Source organism: Palaemon carinicauda, chromosome 3 (genome assembly GCF_036898095.1).
Source record: "Palaemon carinicauda isolate YSFRI2023 chromosome 3, ASM3689809v2, whole genome shotgun sequence".
Classification (NCBI taxonomy): domain Eukaryota; kingdom Metazoa; phylum Arthropoda; class Malacostraca; order Decapoda; family Palaemonidae; genus Palaemon; species Palaemon carinicauda.
Window position 1 is genome coordinate 38,711,056 of NC_090727.1, and position 7,500 is coordinate 38,718,555.

Sequence of the window (7,500 nt, forward strand, 5' to 3'; positions counted from 1 at the left end):
ATATCTGACAGATCATTACTACGTCATTTCTTGTAGATTAATGTCTATGTTGGATTAATTAGGATGGATGAATTAATTTGGTTCATTTTGGCCGGCGTTGGGACCTGTGAGGCCAATCCATTTCTGGGTACAATGCTGCAGAAACCTCAGGTAGTGCTTACAGTATACCACTTTAAGTGAACTCACCATTGTGTTGCTTAATACTTTGTTTCCATATTCTTTTTCTTTTATTATTTTCCGCTCGTTTCCTCATCCGAGTTAGATGAATCTCTTGTAGTTTGATGACTTGAATTGACTTTGTCCAGTGATGTTTGATAAAATACGAACAGCTATTAGGCTGGTTTTGTTGTCGATGAGATGTTACTGTTCGTGGATTTGAATGGCTGGATATTTTGTGGTTCCTTGCTGGACGTATTAGGAAGAATTCTTCAAGGGAAACTTCATTTCTGTACTGGGCATATTATGTATTTGTTTACGACGTCCCGTCTTATCCAATGAGTTTCTACTCAAGGGAGACAAGCTTGCTCTTTTGATGGCGACTGTGGATTGGATTCTTTTACAGTAATGTGCGTTGGAATCGCTGGTTACGGTTTGATAAAATTGTTATATATCCAGAGTCTTTCTAACTCTCCTTTCGACGTCCTTGTTCAAATATGTTGGACCTGAGTGATACTCGTACGATTTCTTCAAGGGTGGTTTTCCATGTTGACAATTGTCAGAAAGTCCATCCTTGCTCTGCTAGAACCTAAGACTCTTACGTGGCTAGAACATCCGTCAGAGATCTTTAACTTGTTAGGCCCTTTCCCCATCTGCCCACAAGGCGTCCCACTACAATTTCCACATAGAAGTTCGTAAAGAGGATCCCTGTGGAAGTATAAATGGACCTTGTGCGTCGGTCTTCACGAGGGGACTTGTAGATTAGTGCCATCAATAACTTGGCAATTATTTCATCCAAAAAAAAAAAAAAAATCAATAGAAGAATTATAATGAGGACAAGAGGTTGCCCTCGAAGTAAACAATGTGCATTGCGCAGCTTGATGTTGTGAATTCTACTTTCGTATAAATCCGAAGGCGTCAAACAATTGTGAATATATTTAGCAGTGGAGGCTGGCAGGAAGAGAAATTATATGCTGTGGAGATAAACTTGTACACTCCAATAACTTACTTAACTTTGAATTATGCTGAAAATGTAGACTTTTTGATACGCGAATCTCTCTCTCTCTCTCTCTCTCTCTCTCTCTCTCTCTCTCTCTCTCTCTCTCTCTCTCTCACACACACAAACCCCTTTTGTGCATATTGGTTAAAGAAGAAAGCCCATGTAATAATAGGTAGGCCTCTACGTCCTTGCTCTGTTATTGGTTACATCCGTCATCTTCTGTGAATTATCTAAACTGCTAAAACGTTATTCTTGTCGGTGGGGGGGGGGGGGGGGAGGTTTACAGATAGTACTTGCTGCCGTTGCAACTCGCCTGGTGTACTGTAGGCACTAGTTTCATGTCATTGCACTGATTCTTTGGCGATGCGTACTTGCATTTTCTCTATTTCCTACCTTTTTCTGTTCCCTTCCTGTTCCCTATAATTATAAATTCAATTATGACGTCATTCTTCAAAGTTCATCACAACATTCAGTTATTTTGGTTAATCTGCATTGCCGCTCTTATTAGGCTCCCAGGGCTGGTGTTAGATTTGAAGTCTAGAGTTACAATGGTCTTCACATCTCTCTCTCTCTCTCTCTCTCTCTCTCTCTCTCTCTGTAGGTCTTGGTAAAGGTGATATTGCAATCATAAGATCCTATAATGGTTAACTAGTACGAATATCTATTTTTTTTACAGCTGACCTTGTAGAGAGAGAGAGAGAGAGAGAGAGAGAGAGAGAGAGAGAGAGAGAGAGAGAGAGAGAGAGAGACCTCATTTTCCAACTGTTCTATTTGTTGAGTGTGTGTGGGAAAGGTAGAGAGTCTGTATAGGGCTTATCCAGTTTGTCATTAAAGGAAAAAGCGAAGTCTATTCATACTCTTCATCTCCCTGAGCCTTTTTGTCTGGTGGATATCAATTTAACATATTTTATATAGATTATAATACTGAGTAGTAAGAGCTCTATTTTACCAACATTTCTATATACCAGTAGTCATTTTATGAATAGTGAACTTTTGCTCCATTATGAAAAAATACATACAGACGGTGTGTGTGTCTATACATATTTTTGTACATATGTATGCACCTATATGCATCTATGCCAGTACCTACCTATATATGTGTAAGTACGTCCATGAATAATAATAATAATAATAATAATAATAATAAAATAATTAATAATAATAATAATAATAATAATATAATAATGATAAAAATAAAATTAAATAATAATAATAATAATAATAATAATAATAATAATAATAATAATAATCAAAATCAAAATAATTAATAATAATAATAATAATAATAATAATAATAATAATAATAACTTGAATGAAATTGTTGGGGATTAAATCACTTGAGAGATTATCTAGGAATTGATTATGTTTCTCTGTCTTATGATATCATTGATGGATAGAAAATAAATCATTAAATATTATTGTTTAGTGTTGAGTGTTAATCTTGTGATTAAAATTGAATAACAAAATAATTCAATACAATCATCATATTAAGTTTCATGTTATTTATAATCATTTTTATCTGCAAAATCTGTTAAGAAAACACCGCTGTTAGATAAGTCAGTAATGTGTTTAATACAACACTCTTACAATGCAAGAAATAATGCTTTGTGTGTGTGTGTGTGTGTGTGTGTGTGAGAGAGAGAGAGAGAGAGAGAGAGAGAGAGAGAGAGAGAGAGAGAGAGAGAGAGAGAGATTCGTAATTACTCTTCAAAACCCAGTATTGAAGATCCTATTATCCACAATGAGGAAACCACTTTCTCGTAGCTCAGAGGACAAGAGTATGCTAAAAACAGCTCTTATGGTCGAAACTCAAAGGAAATCGGTTCAATAATCGTCCTTGTCTCACGGAGTAAGACCTTGCTGAACGCCCTTATCCATCAAATGCTCATTCGGTCGAAAAGGTGAAATATTCGACCTTCCGAATCTGGTGCGAGGTGGCAGACTTAGACACTAAAACTGGTATTTTATTGTATGTTATAAATAATAATAATAATAATAATAATACTAATATTAATAATAATAATAATAATAATAATAATAATTATTATTATTATTATTATTATTATTATTAGCTAAGATACAACCATAGTTGGAAAAACAGGATGTTATAAGCCCAAGGGCTCCAACAGGGAAAAATAGAGAAATAGATAAACTACAAGAGAAGTAATGAACAAATAATTGTTCATTACTTCTCGAATATATTAAGAACAGTAACAACATTTATTATGATGCAATATGTTCTGGACTAGTGCTCCCTTTCTTTTTACTCATAATGTTGATAGAAAACAAAATGAAGAGGACCTATATGTGTGTGTATGTGTGTATGTATGTATGTATATTTTCCCCTCCCTAACTTATTCGAGCCAGCTCTGTAAAAGTCGACTTTGACTCATTTGGCTGATAAATCTCCTCTTTTAATAATAATAATAATAATCCCTTATATCCGCTTTAAATGGAATCATTATGAATAAACAGAAAAAGAATGTTCTCCAGAGACTGGCATGTATTCAACTTATCGGAATGAATCGAAATTGCATTGAATAATAAACAGGCAAGAGATGCATTTCGAAAACCAATAACATTCGACTTCGGAGACATCAGTGTTGCCATGGTGTCACCTTTGGGGCGAAAACGTAGTTATATATATATATATATATATATATATATATATATATATATATATATATATATATATATATATATATATATATGCAATGGCGCCGACCTGCCGCTGTGACAACGTTACCACCTCTCCCTGTTGGCAGCACGTTTATCGTGGACACTTCAGAAGTCTCTACCATTGACTACAATTGTCTCAGGTTACAGTTCTCTTGCTTGAGGGTACACAGCATCATCATTATTCTTTCTTGATTTTATTTTTTCACAAGGATATTTTCCATGTTGAAGCCCTACTTTTCCAACTCATAATAATAATAATAATAATAATAATAATAATAGGTAGTAGGTTGGCCAGGGCACCAGCCACCCGTTGAGATACTACCGCTAGAGTTATGGGATCCTTTAACTGGCCAGACCAATACTACATTGGATCCTTCTCTCTGGTTACGGTTCATTTTTCCCTTTGCCTACACACACACAACGAATAGTCTGGCATATTCCTACATATTCTCTTCAGTCCTCACACACTTGACAACACTGAGTTTACCAAACTACTCTTCTTCACCCAAGGAGTTAACTACTGCACTGTAATTGTTCAGTGGCTACTTTCCTCTTGGTAAGGGTAGAAGAGACTCTTTAGCTATGGTAAGCAGCTCTTCTAGGAGAAGGACACTCCAAAATCAAACCATTGTTCTCTAGTCTTGGGTAGTGCCATAGCCTCTGTATCATGGTCTTCCACTGTCTTGGGTTAGAGTTCTCTTGCTTGAGGGTACACTCGGGCACACTTTTCTATCTTAATTCTCTTCCTCTTATTTTGTTGAAGTTTTTGTAGTTTACATTGTTACTTTTCTTAAAATATTTTATTTTTCCTGTTTCCTTTCCTCACTGGGCTATTTTCCCTGTTGTGGCTTATAACATCCTTTCTTTACAACTAGGGTTATAGCTTAGCAAGAAATAATAATAATAATAATAATAATAATAGTAATAATGTACATGGTCCATATAAGTGCCGTTTACTGTACATGGTCCATATGAATGCCGTTTACTCTACATGGTCCATTTAAGTGCCGTTTACTGTACAGGGTCCATATAGGTGCCGTTTACTCTACATGGTCCAATCAAGTGCTGTTTACTGTACAGGGTCCATATAGGTGCCGTTTACTCTACATGGTCCAATCAAGTGCTGTTTACTGTACAGGGTCCATATAGGTGCCGTTTACTATACATGGTCTATATGAGTGCCGTCTACTGTACATAACTTCATGCAGTTACAAGTAATAAACAGAGGAGCAGATTGATCAAATGTAGACACAAGAAAAGTTCCCAGTTCTTCTTGAGCTTTTAAATATGCGTTCATAAGACAATGATGCTCTTTAATATATTTGTATTTTATCATGTGTTTTTCAATCCACAGGAAAATCAAATGAAAAAGTTTCAAACAATCTACGTATTATCGTCTTGGTCTTTCATATTTTAAACACAATTCTGAATACAAAACGTCTTGTTTGATTAAACCTTCTGGTTGTAATTAGGCCTAATTTACCTGTATGATAAATCAAATAATAAAGAGATTCTCAATCTTTACTTTTATCCCTTAATTATTATACCTTCATATCAGTTGGGATAATAACACCTGGCTATCATTAGGTTTTTGCCGCGAATAAAAGATAGTTATATATATATATATATATATATATATATATATATATATATATATATATATATATATATATATATATATATATATATATATATATACAGTAGATCTGTGTCTGTACAACAGCTGAACTGAAATCTGTTGTACTGTGAAGGTTTTATCTTTGATGTTTGACTTGAATCTAAATTGGAAACCTTTTTTTTAAACAACATTTATCTGCAGTTGGACAGCATAGGCCTAGGTAGGAAAACTGACAACCCCCCCCCCCCCCTTGACTGAGGAGTAGTAAACCAGTAGTTAAAACTTCGTTTTAAGCTTAAAACTTTAAATTCAAGTTTCTATTTACGAACAATAATACCGATAAATATTCAAATAATTAATGTAAGTAAAACCTAAGAAAACATTTAAGCGGTGTAGTGTGTTTCTGCAGGTTGCATGGAAACATAGGCTTAGCTAGTGGTGTTTGTTTGTTTGTTAGAACAATGATACTTATTTTGGCCCTCCAGTTTCACATTTTCAATTCAATATGACGGACAGGTCAAATTGAAATATGTTAAAGTTAATAATAAATGAAATTAGCAAAAAGGAACATAACTATATGACATTTTAGTGTATATCCAGTTATCTGGAGTAAGCAGTTCCCACCCTTACGATATCAGAGAGTAAGGGTCATTTCAGTTTCTTTTTTTATTATTATTTACAATGGTATACGTCCTTTTAACGGAAGAATTTTCATTCGATTTCATATGGCGTCGGCTTCGTTTATGAATCTTGGATTTAATGTCATTAATCATAACTTTATTTGATAATTTCATGCTTTATTTGAGTGTAGGCCTAAGTGACTTGATTTGCAGATGCATATTTCATGCCTATGACCGTAAAACGTTTACAATGATGACTACTTGTGCAAAGTCGAAGTTGGAATTAATGACATTCGAACACAAAATACGTCTACTTCGAGATCATGTAAAACTAGGCCTACACCATTGTTCCTTATCTACATTTCCTCTATTATTTGAATATTTTGAGCATAATTATCTGAGGGCCAGGGTAGGAGAGAGGAGGGGAGAACGGGGTAGGATACGGTGTAGGATAGGGGAGGGACTTGGTAGGATACGGGAAGGACAAGTGTGTAGCATCTAAGGTCTGTTACAAGGAGCAACGTGTGCATGTGCTTGTGCAAGGCTGTTACCTTCAACAGGATTCCTAATGTTTCAGCTTTTCTAGACCTTAACAGGTCTATAGGCCTAATTCTAAATATATTCTTAAGAAGTTGCCTTTTATAAAAAACGAGAAAATAATATAGATAATATAACGAAAATAGTAATCAATGACACATTATGAGCAATATACAACTATTTATATTTCAAGAAACGAATGATTCGAGTAAGCAATGAGCAGCGTTGTCAAATTTCCTCCTGACACCTTTATTTCCCTTAATAACACTGATACTGAGGTAGATGTTCCATTTACATTTGGCAACAAGTGAGACTAATAAGAAACTACGCTTTAGCATTACAGGGAATATGTGGAATAGAATTAACTCTCTCTCTCTCTCTCTCTCTCTCTCTCTCTCTCTCTCTCTCTCTCTCTCTCTCATTTGATAACGCTTTGTCTGATATCCCTTCGTTCTTGCATAACATTATCCGTTGCTTATTGGTAAATATGAAACGTGATTGCCTGTCTAAGCAGAGGTCTATGTGTACGCGAGAGAGAGAGAGAGAGAGAGAGAGAGAGAGAGAGAGAGAGAGAGAGTGAGTTTATTCGTACTCAGTAAAGTTTAGTGACTAAACCAAAGTCCATCTAGTTAACTTCTCTGCTTCCACCATGGCTGGTTTACACACACGGACATGAGGTAGCTTCCCCCATCGGCCTCCCCTCTAAATCAGAAGTATTACTAATAATGAAAGAGTCTTCAACAACACGTCTCAGTAAGGGTTTGATTTCAATCTTCAATCGTCTGTGTCTACAAAACGAAATAAAAGGATAAGTTCGAAACACAACGAAACTTCCTCTTTGAATTTAATGTTTTCCTGATAGTTTCGTTCTAAGATTTATTCGATTGATC